Source organism: Phaethon aethereus (assembly GCF_964289735.1).
Source record: "Phaethon aethereus genome assembly, chromosome: 1".
Classification (NCBI taxonomy): domain Eukaryota; kingdom Metazoa; phylum Chordata; class Aves; order Phaethontiformes; family Phaethontidae; genus Phaethon; species Phaethon aethereus.
The window spans coordinates 141,370,788-141,392,887 of NC_138575.1; positions in this window are offsets into that span (position 1 = coordinate 141,370,788).

Sequence of the window (22,100 nt, forward strand, 5' to 3'; positions counted from 1 at the left end):
TCAGGTTGCAGGATCACAGCCATGCCATTCCTTAACTGTTGGTAGCTGTTGTGAAGTTAGATACACATTTTTCAACATTCCAGAACATGCTACAAGATTTCCATATAAATAACCTCTGTGTTATAAGTAAATACAATTATCAACAGCAGTGCAAGTTATATGCTTAGTTGAGAGTACAAAGCAATGTTTAATAGGTTGCTCCAGTAACCATCCTTCCTCAAGAGCCATTGCCTTACTTCTTGTTTTACAAAAAGCTCTTCAGGTCACATTTTATACATATTGTAAAAGATGGAGCTATACTAATGAAAACTTTACATCTTCCATAGATGGCAGCTTTTTTAGCTTTGCAATAATATAACCAGAGGCTTCTTTCTTCCCCAGAGTAGTTCTTTACTGGAAGGAACAAAATTATCACAGCCACCAATACTCTTGGCATTGGTGTGGGAGGGGGGAAATTCATTTAGGTTATTTTCATTGACATAGAAAAATGATTGGAAAACAAAATAAGAAAACTGAAGGCAGATATATTTTTTTCCTGCTTATTTCCTTTTCATTTCTGTCCAACATTTTCAATACAAACAGAAATTGGTTTCATGAAGAAAGTAAGATAAATTATTTCAAAGCAAGCAGCAGGTATGTTTATTTCTTTGTTATTTATATAAAAAGACAATTTAAATTATTAATCATACTGTGGCGTATCAGTAGTAATTTACAATTTTATGTCTTAGTAATGCTGCCACAGAGTAGTTAAGGAATAGTGAAAACACAAAACAGTTATATAACTTAAAATAACATAAACCTAACTTTTATTTGATTCAAAAAATTTCAGAACAGAGTGTATTTCTTAATGTTTCATATTTCTTAAAGGAATTACTGCAAAGGCTATCTTTGGAATGATAATCATGGAATTTATCTCACAGAATTCTGAGTTTTGAGCAGCTTTGAATTTAATTCTCCAATTTGAATCAAGAAGCACGATGGCAACCCACAAAAGCTGTTGGAAAGTGAAGCAATTCAAATAACATGCAGAACACTGTGTCATCTCTGGCATCTTAGTTACATCAGTCTCATACCATACTGGAGAAAGTAGTGGAATAGCAGTGGCTGTGAAGAGGGAGAATTAAGGGGATGAATTATGCAGCTGTTATAAACATGCAGTCCTCATAACTGCCCTAAAGTCTTTCCTAAAGACTTTCCTTAAAAAAGGCATTAATCTCAATTACTTACCTCAAAGGCTTAGAAATGGGGGAAAACTCTTACAAGCATAGAAAAAGAAATAATACTGCTTAATGTGTCCATTGTACTGAACACCCTACAAACATTGACTAATCATCACAAGACCATTTCTGAAGGAGAGTTGAATGTTTCTATGCTAATAAAACAGTTAAAAAAACACTCCTCAATGTTAAATGTGTTGACTTAAGGTGAAAGAAAAATATGGTCAGAGAAACTGGAGGTTAAAAATTCATAGGTCTTCATCCACATCCTGTGCTTAATCTAAGTTCAGGATTGAAAGTATCCTGTAATTAGCAGAAAATGAGAAGACTAATTACATTGTTGATAAATTGTATTGTCACAGATACTTACAATTATACAGTTTGAAAACTTCCATATAATAAATTTATAAGAAATAGATGTCTGTTGTTTATTTATTTATGTCTTTATTTATTTTAATTCAAGAAACGTAAGGCTCCAATTCCCCACTGTTCAAAGCAGAAGAGTCTTTCCAGCAGCTAGAAAGTTCGTATGTCCAGTTAATATGTTACCTCTTTTTCCTCTGGAGAATGCCGGGGAGTTGCCACGTGCAAGCCCTCAGGTTAGGAAATGGGCTGTTGGGTACAATTCAAAGAATCCATGAAGTTGCTCTAAAACACTATGGGTATCACATCCCTTTATCTACACCTGCTGCCTATGCTGGTTGTCAAAAGAATTAGAAATTTATCAAGTTCAACAACAAAAGGGTAGTCAGGCTGCCCTTTTGTTGTGGAAATTGTCTCATCCTGTCAAAGGGAGGAGATGTCCTTAAAACTGAGATACTCTGCCATCCATGTATGCATTGCTTGCTACAGAAATTAAAGGAAGGCAAAGTAGACCTTACAGAGTATAAAAAGACCTTCAGCCAAACCTTTTAGGAAGCTCCGTTGGGCCACAGGAGATTCTGCTGAGACAATCTCTCACCGTCCCTACAACAGAGACATCTCCTGCAGCTGCGTGTAGATCTGAACTTTAACAGCTACAAGAGAAAAGAAGGAGTAACAAAAGAAAAGAAATTTTAAAGAATTAAGATGTGTTTACACAGAAGAGAAATCTTAGACTTTCTCTTTGTTTGACAGCTCCATAACTGAAGACTCAGAGAGGTGACAACAGTGCATTTTATATCTACAGGATATCTCATCTGTGAAGCGTGATTATTACTGCTTTTTGTGAGCTTTTGCATTACTAAAATCTTTCTCTGAAGTGAAAGAGAAATAATCATCACCCTTCACTGAAGAAATTTTATTTCTTCTGCAAGAAACTGTGTCTTCATAAAAGCCCACATTTTAAGACTGAATTAGTAAGCACATAAGCTTCAATCAGTCAGCTTTTATTTCTGCTTGCTAGCAGTCAGGAAGAATGCTAACCTTCACCTCTCCCAGGGAAGGAAGCCAAACTCTCGGGCAGAAGGAGATGTCCTATGAAAACATCAGGAATGTACATGGTAAAGAGCAACCCACAAGCTCTGCGGAGCTCAAACTTTTTCATTAGCTGGAAGTATTTGAAACTTCAAATGCATCTTCAGGTTAAAAATAGTAACCATTTTTTGATAATTTTTTGAATACGTTGAATATATTGGCCCTTCCCCCATGTCTTGGAGGCAGAAGTTTCCATTTAAAATTTGCATATTAATGTTATATGATTCCTGTTATGCTTCTGACAACTGTTTTTTATAAAACACATCGAATTTTCAAAACTATGTGTATTCTTTGATAACTGACCAGGGAAAAAAGAGTGTGCAGCTATAATTTAACTTCTTGTCATCCATTCAAGTACCCACTAATTTTTTGGGCTACATTTTTAGAGAGTGTTATGTGCATTGTTAAAGGTGCCTGGATTGAATAAGCCTATGAAGTTCTGCACATTTTTATTTTGTACTTCTGAAATACTACTGGCACTAAATGTTGTATTAATACATTAACAGCATATCTTATTGTCCCTGACTCAGAGATTGCACTTAAATGTTTCTAATTTGAAAATGGATGTAAGCTATAAAATTCGGAGTAGGCTTTCAAGACTCTAATCCCTCAAAGAGGAATGGTAACATTATGCCTCACAGAGTGCAAGTAGTATTTGCTTTGAGTATTTTACTCTTTATACATGAAATAGAATTGTATTAACTTTAGTGAATTTAGGGTCTATCTTCCCCAACACTTAATTCTCGTGTCTTCACTCTGTAAGTCTTATCTGGATGATGTCACATTTCTATTCTTATTTTAGTTAGCCATTTGCTGTTTTAAATATTTAACAGCTCTAAATGCACTTAAGAGTATGAAGTTATGTTTTCAGGATCTTAAGCTTTTGCCATGCTGCCCAGTGAAAATGTAGTCACTGATTCATAAACTTTGTAATCCAGGCTTTCTTATAGGTTACACATAGGGATTTGTCCTGAAATCTGCATACTGAAAGACACCATTGTATTGCACAAATTTCCATTTGTAATCATTAGAAAACCATAACAATCTATCATATTCATGGTAAAGCTTCCTCCTCTTTGGCACTTGGATATATTCACAGGTGACTTCACTGCTATGAACACCTCCTGAAATCTGCTCACTTGAAGTACCCCAGATTGGATTGCCTTAACACTGCATGCCCTAAAGTAAGCTCCAGAGACCCCCAGGGGTTTCCTTGCTGCACATGACAATGTGTCTGGTCCCACCAGCTACCCCAAAGCCTCTGAAGCACCCAAGAAAAACCCTGCCAGCCATCATTCATTCTAAGTTCTTTTGCCCATATGCCATACACCCATCATGCAGCTCCAGGTGAAGGGCCCTTGAATGGCCACCTGTGGTGTGCAAAATGACCCTATTGCAATGAGATCAAGTGAAACAATTTGTAGCTCATGAACTTGAGGGGGAATGAAAGAAGGAAGATAGAGCAGAGGCAGGTTTCATAAAGCCGTCACACTTCCCAAGTTAGCACGTAAGGAACTCACTTCTTATAGAAAGACTAGGAAAGATACTGATTTTCACCTACCTAAATGTGGCTTGAAAAGCTAATGAGAGTAGAAGGCAAACCTTAATTTGTTCTTACAAAAAATGTGAATCTCTCTGATCTTACTATTGCTTAGAACAAAGAAATAGTCATAACAAAAAGCAATCCAAACCTCTCCACTCCAGCCATATCTAAAATGTCAAAGTATGTTTCCCATAATGCCACACCATATATAGTATATGTACTATGATGTGGTGTGCTGACCTTGGCTGGCCACCAGGTACTCACCAAGCTGGTCTCCCCGGCTCAGCAGGACAGGGGGATGAAATAAGATGAAAAGCTCATGGGTTGAGATAAGGACAGGGAGATCACTCACCAATTACTATCTTGGGCAAAACACAGTCGTCTTTGGGGAAATTAATTTAATTTACTGGCAATTAAAAATAGATAGTGAGGAACAAAAACAAAACTAAAAATCCCTCTCCTTCTCTCCGCTTCCCTCCTTCTCCAGACTCAGTTTCATTCCTGAATCTTCTACCTCTTCCCTGCCAAGTGGCACAGGGAGGATGGGGAATGCGGGTTGTCGTCAGTTCATCACACTTTGTCTCTGACACACCCTCCTCCTACTCCAATGTGGGGTCCCTCCCACAGCAGACAGACCTTCATGAACTGCTTCAATGTGGGTCTTTCCCATGGGCTGCTGTTATTCAAAGACTGCTCCAGTCTGGGTATTTTCCTTTTGATATAGTCCTTCAGGAGCAGATTGTTCCAGTGGCACCCCCACAGGGTTACAGGTCCTGCCAGAAAACTTTCTCCTGCGTGGACTTCTCTCCACAGGCCACAGTTCCTGCCAGGAGCCTACTCCAGCATGGGCTCTCCATGGGCTGCAGAGCACTTCCACCTGCTCTGGTGTCCTCCACATTCTGTAGTGTGGATATCTGCTCCACTACAGTCTTCTCCGCAAGATGCAGGGGACTGTGCCCCAGCTCCTGCAGCACCTCCTCCCCCTCCTTCACTGACCTGGGTTTCTGCAGGGCTGTTTCTCTCACATATTCTCACTCCACTCTTCCAGTTGCTGCACAGCGTTTTTTACCCTTTCTTAAATATGTTATCGTATGTTGCTGATGGGCTCAGCTTTGGGCAGCTGCAGGTCTGTTTCGGAGCTGCTGAAACAGGCTTTGTCTGAAGTGCGGGCAGCTCCTGATCTTTTCACACAGAAGCCACCTCTGCAGCTCCCCCTCTACCAAAACCCTGTCACACGAACGTAATACACACCAATAGAAGGAAAAAAAATTCCACAGTGGTGGGGAGGATTCTCAGATCTCTAATGTGATTGCTAGGTGCCTGCTTCCAAGTAGATGCTTTGCAGATTTACCAATCCTTAAATTTATCAGCTAAACAGATTAAGATATGGTTAATCCAGCAATTCAGAGTTGTGACATACATGGGAAGAAACATTTTGTCTGGGAACAGCAGTAAGTGTTGAAAAGGAAAATTAAAAGGAACAGGGATATAAGCAGGAAAAAAATGCATCATAGTAGCTTGTTATAATCTGTTTCCATTGGAAGTAGATTACTGAGCAGAATTCAAGTGAAAAGTGATAAGAACATTTGCAAGAATTGCAATTGGTTATAAATCAACCTCCACCCTCTTAATAAATGCTCTACAGTCTGCAGAACTGAAACTAGGGCGTTCTTTTTGCTAGATAAGGATAAAAACAATAATATATTTTTATTATAGAATTTATCGCTTTATGTGTCCAGATCAGAAGAGCCTTAAAACGCATGCTTTTTAGATAATTAATAATGAATAATGACTAATGAGGAATGACACCTGATACATCGATGGTTCACCTTTTACCATTTTGTTACCTCTACTAGCTAGTAAAATGTGCTTTGTGCAAGGGGACTAAATTTGTTTGGCCTCTAAAAGAAATTACTAAGTAACAAATTTGCTAATTATGAAATATTGGCCAACGGGTGTACAACACCAACGGCACACTGTTCAATTTTCATTGCAAACAAAAGTGAAGGAAAATATGTTTGTATTTAGAAATAAAAGACTTTTCTGTAAATAAGAGAATACTCAATTCAGGTTTATTCAAACGAAATGCACTGAAGAGTTGAAATATCTTAGGATATGCAGTATGAGATTTACATATAGAGGGGAACTTTCCATGGCTAAAATTCTGGCTTTGAAAAAATACCGTATCAGAACAATAAAGAGAAATTCCAGAGTTCTGTAGTTTTCTGTCAGACCTTTTTACTAAGGTGGTGCCGATCTAAAGGAACAAAATGCCTTTCTCAAAATCAGTATTTTTTTTTCAGTAATTTTTAGTAGCTGCTGCATAACATTTAGATCTTATTAGTAAAAAAGTAAAAAATTGTCAGAGCTTTACAATTGTTAGCAAATTGTGTTCTAAAGGACACAAAAAGAAAATGCTGCAGAAAATAAGTACACCTTATGAACACAAATTACTAAATTAAGAATTAAATGCACAAATCTCCATTTTAACTCTTCCTTTTTTTTAACAAAATAAGAGAGTGATCAGCTAGAGATGAGTCAGGAGCAAAGATAACTTGTTTCTCAGTATGTCAAGGAAAAACTTTATAATTGTAAGGTACTTCAACAACTGAACACGTAATAGAAAACCTCTGAAATCACTGTCTTTGGAGTTGCTTATGGTAAGACAAGACACTCCATCAGAGAAATCAATTCCTCAGCAATTCAGAAGAATTCACTAAAAAAACAACACACTGTAAATCCTTTTTACCGGGATAGTCTGTGACTCTAGAAAAATCTCAGAAGCTAAAATTATATACTGATCAATAAGAGCTATACAAGCAGTTGGACAAACCTGGTTTTCTAATTTTCTCAGTTTTGAACTAAAAGTTCTGATTAAGTAAAGCTTATATTAATGGTAAATTACCTTGACTTATTTCTCTCAGTCCTGCACAGAGTCCTGTTCAGACAAAACATGCAAAAAAATATTTTCCCCTCATGATCTGGAAATAAATTGAACTTTAATGAAGATTAAAATTACAGATTAATGGAATCTTTTACAAGTTCAGTTTCATCCTTATTTCCCATTTTACTTACATGAGACAAAAAGACAAAAATAGCACTAAACTATATTTGGCTGCTACTAGTATTTTGGTTTAACTGAGCCATAAAAGTCTGACAGCTATAAAAGAGGTGTGAATATCCTGGTTAAATATCTTAGCTTGTTTTATAACTGCATTGCATCTCTCTGTGCAGGTAAAAATTCCACTGACTTCAGCTACAGTAATGCAGACATGGGCTAAATCATTTGGTCCATTGAAGGTTTGACTACTCATGCAACCAGACAATTTTACAGCTTTCCATTCACCAGTTACAGGTATGTTTAAGACCTAAATCTGCAGATAGGAATGGCCTTATTAACTCAAGTTTCCATTTCTGACTAAAGTAGATTAGCCACGCAGAAAAATATGGTGTCAGGACCTTTGACTAATGTTTTCCAAACCTAATTTCTTTCTGCAAAATAGCAGCAGTGCTTCATTACAAGGAAAACTACTTTGAACAGTGATGTGGATTACAAAGGATGGACTAGGAATGAGCTAGGAAAAATGAGAAATGTTTCAGAATAGACCCTCCTGTTCCTTCTTGAGATGTCTGATTTACACTGACCAGTCAAAGCAATACGGTAGTTGTGCACTTTTGGCTTCCATTTCATAGTCATTTCATTATGCAGGGTTGGAGGATGAGGAGAGGCACAGCTTCTTGTTAGTTTATGATCATATTATAGGGCCATGACCTGAAGATATTGATGGTATGATTTGCTATTTGGGTAAAGAATTTTTATTATTTTTTTCCTACTAGGATCAAACTGGTAAAACCTTAATAGTTTGTCTGTCTTTTTTCACCTCAATTTCAGCACTATTTAGTCAATTAAGATTAGAATTAGGTAGGCTTGTTAGTTCTTTGCAATGTGTATCTAATGCACGGTGTGGGACAAGGAGCCAGGTTATACAAATATAAGAACCTGAGGTATCCGCGAACGACATAGAAATGGTATGACTAGATCCTGATAAGCCCCCATAATGCACTTAAATGTCTTGTATGTGAAGGAGAAAGGAAGAGCAGATAATTCTCTTCTTTGTTGTAGAGTGCCATACAATAATTTTATTAATTACATCTCCTTCTCTATATTAATTTCCCCACATGTCATGACGCTTGCCTTTTAATTTCTGATTCTTGGAAAAAGGTTATTGACTTCCGTCAAAAGTGCATGAATAGAACATGAAGACCAAAACAGTAGAAACAATAATCACGAGTGAGAACGTGCCACATTGTAATGCCCTTTCCACCGCAATGTGACATGTTCTTAAGGTACCTCCAGGCCATCCCAGTCCCAGTCTCATTTCAGACTACGGAGCTTATTACTGCAGATTGCACTTGCATGTGCACGCTCTCCTAAGCTCTGCTACTTGTCTGCTCCATGCACCACTGCCTTCACCTTGTTGTAGTTCGAAAATAACTCATAGCAGAGGCAACGTTTATTGCATTTTTGTGGCATAATAGACTTAATTATTCTAAGTTTGGAGAAAGGGTGAAGAATTAGCACATTGTTTAAAATACAGTTACAACACTCATGGAACAGGCATTCCTGCTTACTTGAAGCAGCAAGGCTTATTCACCTAGAAATTACTTTGATTACAAATACCCTCTCCTTCTTCTTTCTCTACTTACTCTGACCATGCACACTTACTGCAGCCAACACACGCACAATTATTGCAACTAGGCGAGAAACAGTGCAGTTCTGACACGGAATATCGAGAAATAGCCCTGCCTTTCTTATGGGATCTTAATCCCCAGCTGTCACAATGACAGTGACAAATGCCACAGCTTAGTGGAATGGATTAAAAAAATTACTTTCTTGAGTGCTTTCAGCATAAAGATGTTTCACTATTGTATTACTTATAAAATGTCATTAAATAACTTTGAGTCTTTTAAATTCAATAAACAGCACAAAGTATCATTGTTTCCTTATTATTTAGGGTTTTTATTTTAAACTACATTTTCATGAATTTGGAACTCTGACACTGCAAAGAATCCAGTTGCTCAAAATTAGTCCTCGGTTAACTTGATCTCCTGTACTGCAAATATAATACAATATAGAACACACATTCATATGTGTGCAATCCCTCTTCAGTAAGAATTTTTTTTAAATATTATGAACATTAAAGTTGTCTACTGTATTTATTTTAGAAATAAATTTCAGAGAATTATTTTTGTGGCATTTTCTTATTTTTCAGCTAAACAATAAAAATACGCTCTTGTGTTTCAAAACAGCACTATGGCTCAGAAATCTTTCTTGACTTTTGACTCTGACAACTTGATCAGGAAACTTAAGCTTCACAGATCTTTGGTTCTGAAGTTCATATACACAAATTATATGCTCTGTTTTATAGTCTTGCTTTGAACTGGCAACTTTCTAAGATACTCTCTGATGAAAATATTTTGTCAAAAAAAAAGAAAATTATTAATGTCAATAAAACTGTAAACTAAAATTTTAAAAAATTAAAGTTTATCAGAAAATTTGATGGTTTTATTAAAGCCAAAAAACAGGAAAAATCATGCACTTTCAACATGAGACATTACTTTTTTATCAAAATACTAATGAGAATGCCTGTTGATCAAACCTACTTGTAGTACATATTTATCAGTTTATCAACTTTGGAAGAAGGGGCAGACAACTCAAGAAGAGTACAGGGATCTTGTTAGGTCATGCAGAGAGAAAATTAGCAAGGCAAAAGCGCACCTAGAACTCAATCTGGCCACGGTCATAAGAGACAACAAAAAATGTTTTTATGAATATATTAACAACAAAAAGAGCCAAGGAGAATCTCCATCCTTTATTGGATGCAGGGGGGAACATTGTATCAGAAATAGTGTGGCCAACAGGAGTAGGGAGGTGATTGTGCCCCGTACTTGGCACTAGCGAGGCCACAACTCGAATTCTGTGTTCAATTTTGGGACCCTCACTACAAGAAGGACACTGAGGTGCTCAAGAGTGACCAGAGAAGAGCAACAAAGCTGGTGAAGGGTCTAGAGCACAAGTCTTATGAGGAGCGGCTGAGGGAACTGGGGTTGTTTAGCCTGGAGAAGAGGAGGCTGAGGGGAGACCTTATCGCTCTCTAAAACTCCCTGAAAGAGGGTTGTGGTGAGATGGGTGCTGGTCTCTTCTCCCAAGTAACTAGCGATAGAACGAGAAGGAATGGCCTCAAGTTGCACCAAGGGACGTTTAGACTAGATATTGGGAAAAATTTCTTCACTGAGAGGGTGGTCAGGCATTGGAACAGGCTGCGCAGGGAGGTGGTGGAGTCACCATCACTGGAAGTGTTCAAAAAACATGTGGACATGGCGCTTTGTTACATGGTTTAGTGGGCATCGTGCTGTTCGGTTGACGGTTGTACTTGATGATCTTAGAGGTCCTTTTCAACCTTAATGATTCTATGTTAGACTCATTAGCATACCCTAACTGGACTCCAGACCATGCACTAAAAATTGTAGGTGTCCTGTAAATCCTAGTTTATATCTGCCAGTCCCATCCTGAAATATTTGTTACCAACACTAATTGCACAAGCTTAACCTACAGAATCTCTTCTTCAGATGTCTGCATCATAGGAGTAGGATTCAACTTGAGAACAGATGTCCTAATTTAGGCCTGTGTAGGAAGGTATCAACAGATGAGCCAAGCATCTGAGGTCTGTATCAATGGACATCTAGTTAAAACAGATAATGTAATCTAGAGAGCTAGATTAGAGAGAGATAACACTAAAACAGTTATGTACCAATCAGCTTGACCTCTTAAACATAGGCTTTTAGTAACATTTGAAGTGAACTTGCGTATCCTGTCTGACCTTGGTTTTACTGGTGTCCTATAGAACCTGTGTTAATTCTGCTGTACTGACATCCTGGATACAACATGGTATCACAAATATCATTAGATTCTTCTGCTTAGGGAGATGAACTGAACTTTTCAAGTTTGTTAAGATAATCTGTCTAGAATGATAGCATGAGCATCATGCCATTTAACCTGTGGATACTTTACTCTTCCTCTTTTGAACAGTGAGGCAGTTAACCAAAGAAGGGATATGCTTCATAAGATGAATTATTACTTCAGGGGAGATAATTTGCAGTGCCCTCTTACTTGTAATATATAAATATAATCTCTTACAAGCTTGAGAATACTGAAGGACAGTTTACAGAAACCTTGATCTTGTATTACTGTATACATTACCGTTGTTAATAAACTATCCCTCAGTAAGTTTGCAGATGACACCAAGTTGGGGGGGAGTGTTGATCTGCTGGAGGGTAGGAGGGCTCTGCAGAGGGATCTGGACAGGCTGGATCGATGGGCAGAGGCCAACTGTATGAGGTTTAATAAGGCCAAGTGCAGGGTCCTGCACTTCGGTCACAACAACCCCATGCAACGCTACAGGCTTGGGGAGGAGTGGCTGGAGAGCAGCCCAGCGGAAAGGGACCTGGGGGTGCTGGTTGACAGCCGGCTGAACATGAGCCGGCAGTGTGCCCAGGTGGCCAAGAAGGCCAATAGCGTCCTGGCCTGTATCAGGAATAGTGTGGCCAGCAGGAGTAGGGAAGTGATTGTGCCCCTGTACTCAACACTGGTGAGGCCGCACCTTGAATCCTGTGTTCAATTTTGGGCCCCTCACTACAAGAAGGATGTTGAGGTGCTGGAGCGTGTCCAGAGAAGGGCAACGAAGCTGGTGAGGGATCTGGAGCACAAGTCTTATGAGGAGCGGCTGAGGCAACTGGGGTTGTTTAGTCTGGAGAAGAGGAGGCTGAGGGGAGACCTTATCGCTCTCTACAACTACCTGAAAGGGGGTTGTGGCGACGAGGGTGTTGGTCTCTTCTCCCAAGTAACTAGTGATAGGACAAGAGGAAATGGCCTCAAGTTGCGCCAGGGGAGGTTTAGATTGGATATTAGGAAAAATTTCTTCACTGAGAGAGTGGTCAGGCATTGGAACAGGCTGCCCAGGGAGGTGGTGGAGTCGCCATCTCTGGAAGTGTTCAAAAAACATGTGGATGTGGCGCTTCAGGACATGGTTTAGGGGACATGGTGGTGCTGGATTAATGGTTGGACTTGATGATCTTGAAGGTCCTTTCCAACCTAGTGATTCTGTGATTCTGTGATTCTGTGATTATTCAGTCATCACCGAAATACTAAATTCAATGCTGTATGGAAAATATTTCTGATTCATTCCATGCAAACTCTTTTTCCTATTTGTATAGACTATAGTTTCAATGTCACAATGGACCTATTTAGAGATTGTTACCAGTAGCCACATTGTCTATATATTGGTTCCTTTCAGCCAACCAAGTTGAAATTTCTGTTAAAAAACTGGCTGGGATTGACTATGGCTCTCAGTTTTATCTGTTAAAAAAATTAAGTTCACTGTCTTGCTCTCTTTAAATACAAACATGGGAATGCCAAAATGCAATTTATTCTGCCTTATCTTAAAAAAACAAGATAAGTTAAACTAAGAATAACACCATTCTCTATGTCTATCTTAAAATTGCAGAAATCAAAATGCTATTTATTTCTGTAGTAGCTGCCACATACTTTAGCTCTACTTGGTCTTAAGGTTCTGTCGTGGTTTACCCCCAGTCAGAAACTAAGCACCACCCAGCTGCTCACTCAGTCTCCCATGGTGGGACGGGGGAGAAAATTGGAAGAGTAAAAGTGAGAAAACTCACTTTTGTTAAACTCACAGTTTAATACGTAAAGCAAAAGCCGCACACACAAGCAAAGCAAAACAAGGAATTCATTCACCACTCCCCATGGGCAGGCAGGTGTTCAGCCATCTCCAGGGAAGCAGGGCTCCATCACGCATAATGGTTTCTTGGGAAGACAGACGCCATCACTCCGAACGTCCCCCCACACCTTCCTTCTTCTTTGTCCCTGTTTTATATGCTGAGCGTGACTTCATATGGTATGGAATATCTCTTTGGCCAGCCTGGGTCAGCTGTCCTGGCTGTGCCCCCTCCCAGCTCCCCGGGCACCCCCAGCCTGCTCGCTGGCAGGGCAGCACGAGAAGCTGGGCTGTCCTTGACTGCTTAGCAACAACTCAAAACATCAGCACCTTATCAACAGTTTCTCATCCCAAATCCAAAACACAGCCTCACACTAGCTTCTATGAAGAAAATTAACTCTATCCTGACTGAAATAAGGACAGGTTCCAAAAATTTGCATCTAGGCAGAGCATAAATTAATTTTGCTTAAAAAACAAACAAGGGAATGGCCTAAGTTTTAAACTACAGAGGAACTTTTTACAGAAGTTAAGAACTTAAGTTAGGTGAACAGGATTTTACTCTGGAGGTTCACACAGGCATTTATTCCCCTGTTGTGACAGTGAAGATAAATTAGGCATTTCCTTTAAGAGGCTTATTTCTGTAGAGCCAAAATTTGGGTTCAGATATATGCATAATGAAGAAGTCCCATCAGAAAAAAATAAGCTAGATTACACTGAGAGTAATCACATTCTAAAAATCTTGGAGGTTTTAGACCTAGTGCCTTTGTTGTAACTAATTAAAATTAATAATTTTTGTTAGTTTCAGAAACAATTCAGAAATAATACATCTTTTTCTCCAATACTTAATAGTTTTTCAAGTAATCTTATAGCGGTGAATTCTAGTCATGAGGCTAGAATGGCAAAAAATTTACCTCAGCCTGTCACTTCTAAGTGTACTTGGCTTGCTGAGGAGGAAAACAGAGGAGACTCAGGTCCATGCTCTTTAAGAGCTTCCCCTGGAGCAGTTGCTGTCTGCATCATGCTTTAGTGTGGAGTCTTACTACCACAATTTTGGTCTTTTGTTTTTTCCATTGTCTTTATTTTACAAACACGTACTCTTTACAAGAGTGAGGAAGTTATTAGAAGCAATTTGCTGGATGAAATTTGGAAATACTTTAGGAGGAGTGATTTGGCTAGAAACAGTCAACAAGAATTTATTATAAAATAGAGGAGTTGGATTTCTTTTTTTAGCATGTAAGATTTCTCAAAGAAATTACTGTTATAGTCAACACAGAAGATAAAACATGTGGCAATTTTTATTTTTTTTTTAATCAGCTTTTCAGCTGTCTCTGTGGAGAGGTGTACTGGGTCTGGCTGGGATGGAGTTAATTTTCTTCAAAGCAGTTCATATGGACTTGTGTTTTAGATTGGTGACCAAAACCAATGCTGATAACACACTCACGTTTAGCTGTTGCTGAGCAGTGCTTGCACAGTGCCAGGGCCTTCTCTGATTCTCGCTCTGCCCCCTCAGTGAATAAATGGGTGGTGGGAGAGTTGTGCACAAGAGGTTGGGGGGGTACACAACCAGGAGGATGACTCTAACTAGCCTGCCATATCATCATACTCAGCAAAAAAAAAGTGAAAAGAGGGGGTTTCAGGGAGATTAGTCATCTCTTGCTCAGGAACTGGGTGGACATTGGTCTGCCTGTGGGAGGGGGTGAGTGATTGCCTTTGCATCACTTGTTTTGTTATCTTTCTCTTCTTCCACTTCCTCTTCACTTATTAAACAATTTTTATCTCAACCCACAAGTTTTATTGCTTTTACTCTTCCTTTCATCCTCTTACTCTTCCTTGTCACCCATCTCACTGGGTGAGCGAATGGCTGTGTGGTGTTTAGCTGCCCACTGGGGCTAACCCACAACAAGAATGTAAGGGGACAGATAACTCGTTGCACAGACAAATGGCTAGAAAATAAAACTGTTCTGATATGCAAGGAATCACAGGGATCAATACTCCTTAGGCAGGAAAAGAGGTATGCTGAGTCTCAAGGCAGGATTTATAGCTGTAGCATCCATTCATGTATCTTTAGACCTATTTAATTTCCTATATGGATTTAAAAAAAAAAATGACAGATGTGATTCTAATTTAGTTAGTAAAATTATGCCTTCAGTACATATGTATGTCCACAGAGTTTTAAGTTTGTATACACATCATGGCCATTTTTTTTTTTGTTTTGTTGCACTGTGTTGACAGAATGTGTTAGGTATTTAAAAGAAAAAAACCATAAGAAATACATACATCAGTAGCTCTAGATTGTGTTAGTTACAAAGCATTATTACACATTCAGCCTGCTTCACATATCTTCATTTTCTAGCTAATCCACTTCAGAAAAAATATTAGAATATCTCAACATTTCTGATTAAACATTAAAGAGAAGAACCAGCAAATGTTTTCAGAACTTAGAGGGTTTTTTCTTTTTAAAGATGAATATATTTAGTAGCACAGTAAAGAACAATGCCCTAGCTACTAAAAAAGGTTAAGTACTTGCACAATGTTTCCATCCCTTCATTTTTGGAAAGAAGTCTAATAATAATAATAACACTTTATAATAGAATTTAGTGGCTGCCTAACTGTGTTTTGATTTCTTAGTATTAGTAGTTGGTGCTGTAATTGTTATTCCTTCTGATTGCAAGAGGTACAGTACTTAACCAGTTGGTTCTTATTTAGCATTTCACATGTTACACCATTTTTGAGTCTGATTTTTGGGTAATGAAGTAATCTATATTTAGATATTTTTCAGGGGATGGTTCTTTTGGTATTTTTAGTTGAAAGTTAAATATGCACTTTTCAGGTACTAAATGAATAATGCTGTTAATATGCATAAAGATATGGGAATTTTTTTAAGCTGTGATTTAAAGTATTAATTATTTTTGATTGTGTTAGAAGAGAGAATAGAAAATAGACTTACATACCTGTGTTTTATTTAGTTGGAAAATTCACCGTTCCAACACACACAGTATGCAAGACCAGATCAACTATTAGATTAATAAAAGGGAATATTTGAATAGTGATGAGGTGCTGAATTGATACTTACTTATGTCAAACAAATCTACTAACTCATTTTATTTCTTAGATTGTATAGCACCTGTCTCTGACGTTTATCAAAGTATGACTGAGAAAGGAAAGATGACCATTATTAAGATTTCCAGTTTTCCTCTGAGTTTGTTTTGTCCATAACATAAATTAAAGCATGATTCTGCTCCTCCTCAGTAACAAATAACATTGCTGCTCAGTCCCACAACAGTCAGGGAGAAATTCCCACTGATCTCCTATGAGGCTAAGATTTCACCATTAAGACTGAACACAAAATATAGGTCGATAAATTTTACTTCAGCTTATCCAACATTAATATGTACTGTCTTAAGCATCACAAAATTGTGCAAATGTTGGTTGGAGGGCATCTCTGGACACCACAATCCCAAAGTTCTGACTGAAGCAGGAATATTGCCAGGAGTAAATCAGTTCATTCAGCATAGCTTGGTCTAATCTAATCTTGAAGACTCCTAAAGAGGCAAGTTTCATAGCCCCTCTGAGCAAGCCATTTCAGTGAATTTTCTTTCCTGATATTCATCTGGCCCTCCCAAGCTGCAATGTGCAGCCATTGATCCTTCTATTAGTGCCCATTGCACTTAACCAGAAAGGTTTAGCTCCATAACTTTGCAACTGCCCTTCAGATAACTGCAGGCCTGCCTGTGCTAGTCCACAGTTTAGGCCTCCTCTTTGCCAGACTAAACAAGCCCAGCTTTCTTGACCTCCCCTCCTAGGTGATGGCAGCTAGACTGTGACCACCTTAGTAACTTCCTCTGGGCAATCTACAACTTATTTATGTCTCTCTTGAACAGGAGAGCTCAAAACTGAACACAGTCTACCAGTGTAGCCTCACCAGCCCCTATGACCGACAGAGCCAGTGCCAGCTGGCTCCAAGACAGACCCACCACTGGCCAAGGCTGAGCCAATCAGCGACAGTGGTAGCACCTCTAGGATAGCACATTTAAGAAGGGGAAAAAAACCCTGGCACACAGCATTTGCAGCCAGAGGGAGGAGTGAAAATATGTGTAAACAACTCTGCAAACACCAAGGTGAGTGAAGAAAGAGGGGGAGGAGGTGCTCCAGGCTCTGGAGCAGAGATTCCCCTGCGGTCCGTGGTAAAGAGCATGGTGAGGCCGGCTGTCCCTCTGCAGCCCATGGAGGTTAATGGTGGAGCAGATATCCACATACAGCCCATGGAGGATCCCACAGTGGAGCACGTGGATGCCCGAAGGAGGCTGTGACCCCATTGGAGGCCCATGCTGGAGCAAGCTCCTGGCAGGACCTGTGGACCCATGAAGAGAGAAGAGACCACACTGGATTGCTGGCAGGACTTGTGACCCTGTGGGGGACCCACGCTGGATCAGTCTGTTCCTGAAGGACTGCACCCTGTGGAAGGGACCCAGGCTGGAGCAGTTCTTGAAGAACTGTAGCCCATGGGAAGGAAGACTGTCTCCTGTAGGAGGGACCCTGCGCTGGAGCAGGGGAAGAATGAGTCCCTCTTCTGAGGAGGAAGGAGCAGCAGGGACAAAGTGTGATGAACTGACCACAAACCCCGCTTCCCTGTCCCCCTGAGCTTCCCGGAGTGGAGGTAGTAGAGAAATTGGGAGCAAAGTTGAGCCCGTGAAGAAGGAAGGTGTGGGGGGAAGGTGTTTTAAGAATTGGTTTTATTTCTCATTATCCTACTCTGATTTTGATTGGCAATAAATTAAACTAATTGCCCCAAGTCGAGTCTGTTTTGCCCATGATGGTAACTGCTGAATGATCTCTCCCTGTCCTTATCTCGACCCATAATCTTGTTATATTCTCTCCCCCCTGTCCAGCTGATAGAACGGCTTTGGTGGGCACCTGGCGTCTAGCCAAAGTCAACCCACCACAGTGGTTTGCAATTTTATCAATCAAACTCAGATATCTATAATGTAGGCATCCACATCTGAGCCCATCTTATGTTCTTTTACTATAATCAATGGTAAAATGAGTTGCTTAAGATTCTATCCACCCTCTTTGCTGTTGTGTTCTCCCTTACAATGAGGAATGCCTACTTCTGTCCTTTGACAACAAAGGATATGACCCTGGCGTGATACCTAGTCCCTTGTTAAATATCCGGAGGTTTCTAAGTCATCTTCACAGGCTGGTACAGGACATCTCAGATGTCTCTATATCTTAGAGCCAACACTAAAATAGTGATCCTGGAAGAGATACTATGCAAGAGATGCTGGATCTGCTGGAGATACATGTCCTATACACAAGCTGTATGTGGTCAGTATGTGGTGTAGATAGGTATCATATATGTAGATAATGATAGGACGAGGGGCAATGGGCATAAACTGCAGCACAGAAAGTTCCACCTCAACATGAGGAAAAACTTCTTTACTGGGAAGGTGACGGAGCCCTGGAACAGGCTGTGCAGAGAGGTTGTGGAGTCTCCTTCTCTGGAGACTTTCAAAACCCGACTGAACGCGTTCTTGTGTAACCTGCCCTAGGTGATCCTGCCTTGGCAGGGGGTTGGACCAGATGATCTTCAGAGGTCCCTTCCACCCCACCATTCTGTGATTCTGTGATTCTGTGATCATAGGTACCCTGTAAATAGGTATTATAAAGTCCTAGCTATGTCTAGGTTGGGGTAAACACATTCTACATGTATAAATTCCTTGTATTATTCTTACCTTAATTTCCTGTCCTACTGGATTACAGTGAAATAAATCTGATTTGTTATACTCTATTTACATTTCAGTGCTGGGCTAATTGCATTTGATTTCCTTTATGGCACTTCAAATAATATGAAATATAGAGACCAACACAGGAAAAGCTTTTTGTTCTCTAGAATAAGAGTCAAAGGACTCCAGTATTAGCAATAATAAACATGAATGGGGTCACATGGAGCCTTCATACCATCCGCTTTTCTATTATGTCTCCAAGAATAAAGAGCTATGGCTTTGAAGTACTTAAATTTCCAAATAATTATACCTACTAATCTTTTGATTTCATATTACTTGCAGACTACTACTAATGTCTGTGGAAATTGGTGCAGTTACAAAGGTACTCCTAAACAGAACAAAATGTAGGACGTGAGAATTACTTTTGCTTGTTATCCCTGTGTATTTTAGGACATGACACTTTCTAAGGCTATGGGAGCACCTAAAGTTACATGCACTGACACAAACAGTTTCACAGTAACCTGTAACAACAGATCAATGCTAGGAAAACTCTTCTGCTACAGCTATTCAAACAGCTCACCCCTGTGTAATGATTTCAGGAGGAATATCTTCTAATACTACAGGGTTGTTTAATGGCCATCTTTATTTTTCGTTGACAGTGTAGTCATACTTTTCAAAGGGCAAGTACAAGGTCTATGGACATTTAGGTCCCATTTGAGTGCTCAGACTAGAACCAAATGAGAAGTAAATGGTCTTGTTATGGACTCAAGGTAAATTCTACACTGATTAAATAGGCCATAGTGTCTCAGTGAGAGACAATGGTTAACAACAGTAAGGGTGGAAAAAAGCTTTTCAAGTGATAATGTCATCTTAAAAGTGTCCTCTTTGCCACTTCAGAAATGTAAAATTAAACCTGATGAATTTAGGACCTTGATTATAGCCTCCACCAACTGCAAACTGCTATCAGGTAAATTGGTGTTTAAGTGCTATCACCTAATTTCACAGAGTACACATATTTACCCTCTTTCCAAAACTCTCTGCTCATCTGTGTTTGTATATGCTGTTGCTTTCTCTGTCATCTATTAATCCACTTGAGAGACTACTTTCTGTGTTGTCTCCTACAGTGCCTGAGTATCACACTCCTAAGAATTAACACTAACAGCTCTAATTCTTAGCATTCTAACTGTAATTTTGAAATAAAAGATTAAATTCGCATTTTAATAAAATAGGTACTAAAATAACCTTGTAGATAAACAAAACTTTCCTCCTCCATTGACTTTTATTTTCAAAATATTTTCAGATTTAGAGAACTTCTTCTACAAAATAACTGAAAGATCTGTATCACCTATATATAACACAAGGTCAGAGCACATTCATAATTTATCACATACATTTTCCAGACATTTGAAGAGGTGATGAATGAACTGCAGAGAGAATTGTCTGTGGATAATCCAAATAATTCCTCTAAAAGACCCATCTAGTAATTATAATTTTTTTTCTTTAATTGTAAATTCATTATCCATACTGCCTGGCTGAATGGGATGATGTTTATACATGGTCTTTTTTGATATTTATGTCATGAGATTGTAAAGAGAAGGGACAAAAAGAAATTATAATGACATGTCTTTATGGTATCTGCAAATCAGAAGACCTCTGTGCTCAGCTCTCTCATTTCTTGTTGGCATCCTTTGTTTAAAGTAATGTGTATCAATATGGGTTTTTTCGCATAGTAAGATATCACAGTTCTGTGCTTAAGAATTCATACAATTCTGTGATTTTAATTAGTTTAGCCACTGGGAAAATGAAACGCTTCAGTGTGCAGAAAGAGAAGTAGTGAATGAAAATGGATTCCCATGGAGATTTCCTAGGAAAAGGTTTATATTTATTTTGTGTAAATTTGGTGGTCAGCTTTTAATTCTTGCAGTATTTAGTTTATAGTCATATTTATTTAAAGCACATTTTCTTGAAATATCAGCTATCAAGCAGTGACAATCTATTGTTTGGAAAAAGGTTGTCAACATTGTCAGTAAGTGTGGTTAGTCCATCTTTCCATGTACACAATACCAGCTAATATTGGTACACTAGTTATGAAATGTGAACAGGCTTTGATAAAGCCATCAATATAAATGTGAATAGCTTATCCAGCTTGAACACTACTCTGTGGTAAGTAAGCTACTAACTTAGAGAGCAATAACTGGTCTGTGTTTAGCAACATTTTAGAATAAGCCATCATTCATGGACTACTCTCTTTTCTACCTTTTTCTATGATCTCTGCTCCATGAAACTATTGAAATTTTCATGTTGTTTTTTCCATGTTACCTCAGTTCTCTGTTCTCTACTACCATTTTTTTGATTCTCTCTGTTGATACTATTGACCAAACCCCGCTTCTGATGCCCATTGGCATCTTACATCATTTCCTTCAGTATTACTGATTCCTGTTCAGTAAAGGTTTTCCACCTTCATACTTTTATTTTGCCACTTTATTATCCTCTCCACTGGTCAGCAGAGGGGAGGTATTATGGTAAGCTTAGTTGTTATTACACCTTCAGTTACTAACTTTGTAAACACCTCCAAGAGTGGTAACTCTTCCTCATGTCTTTTCCCCTCTTTTCAGTTCATACCACTTGTCCCTCTGCCATCTTTTCTGTCCTCAAACTAATCATGTCTAAGAAAAATTTCTATCATCATCACCTCACTTCTACCACTTAAATTTTTTGTGTTGCCTACATTGAACCTCTCATGTCTATGTCTCTTTCATACCTGATGTTTTCCAGAGTGTTCTAGGTAATATGCAAACCCACAAACTTCTGCAGTTTACCATTCTCAGGTAGCTATTTGTATGCCCTAGGGACACTAGCTTATTTTTTTAATCTGTGCTTTTATGACATAGCTGAATGATCCAAAAGCATACTACCATGGGGAAGGTATCCCCCATTCCTGGTTACAGGGTGACATTTCTTTCTTGTAGGCAGGCACATCTGACCCCTCAGTAAGCTAGGCCAGACTGGCAGAATCACTGGCTGAGACTGGAAGGCATTTATAGAGATCATCTAGCCCAGCCCTATGTTCACAGCAAAGTCAGATAGAGCAGGTTGCTCAGGACTGCATCCAGTTGGGTTTTGAGTATTTCCAGTGATGGAGACTCCACAATACCTCTGTACTATCCAGTTCAATCACACTCACAGTAAAAAAAAAAAAAAGGTATTTTTTTATGCTCAGACAAAATGTCCTGTGTTTCAGTTTGCACCCATGATGTCTTGTCTTTTCACTGGACACCACTAAAAGGAGCCTGGCTCTGTCTTCTTTGGTCTCCCTTTTAGATATTTATATCGAAGAGGTATAAATATCAGCATGGTTAAGATCCCC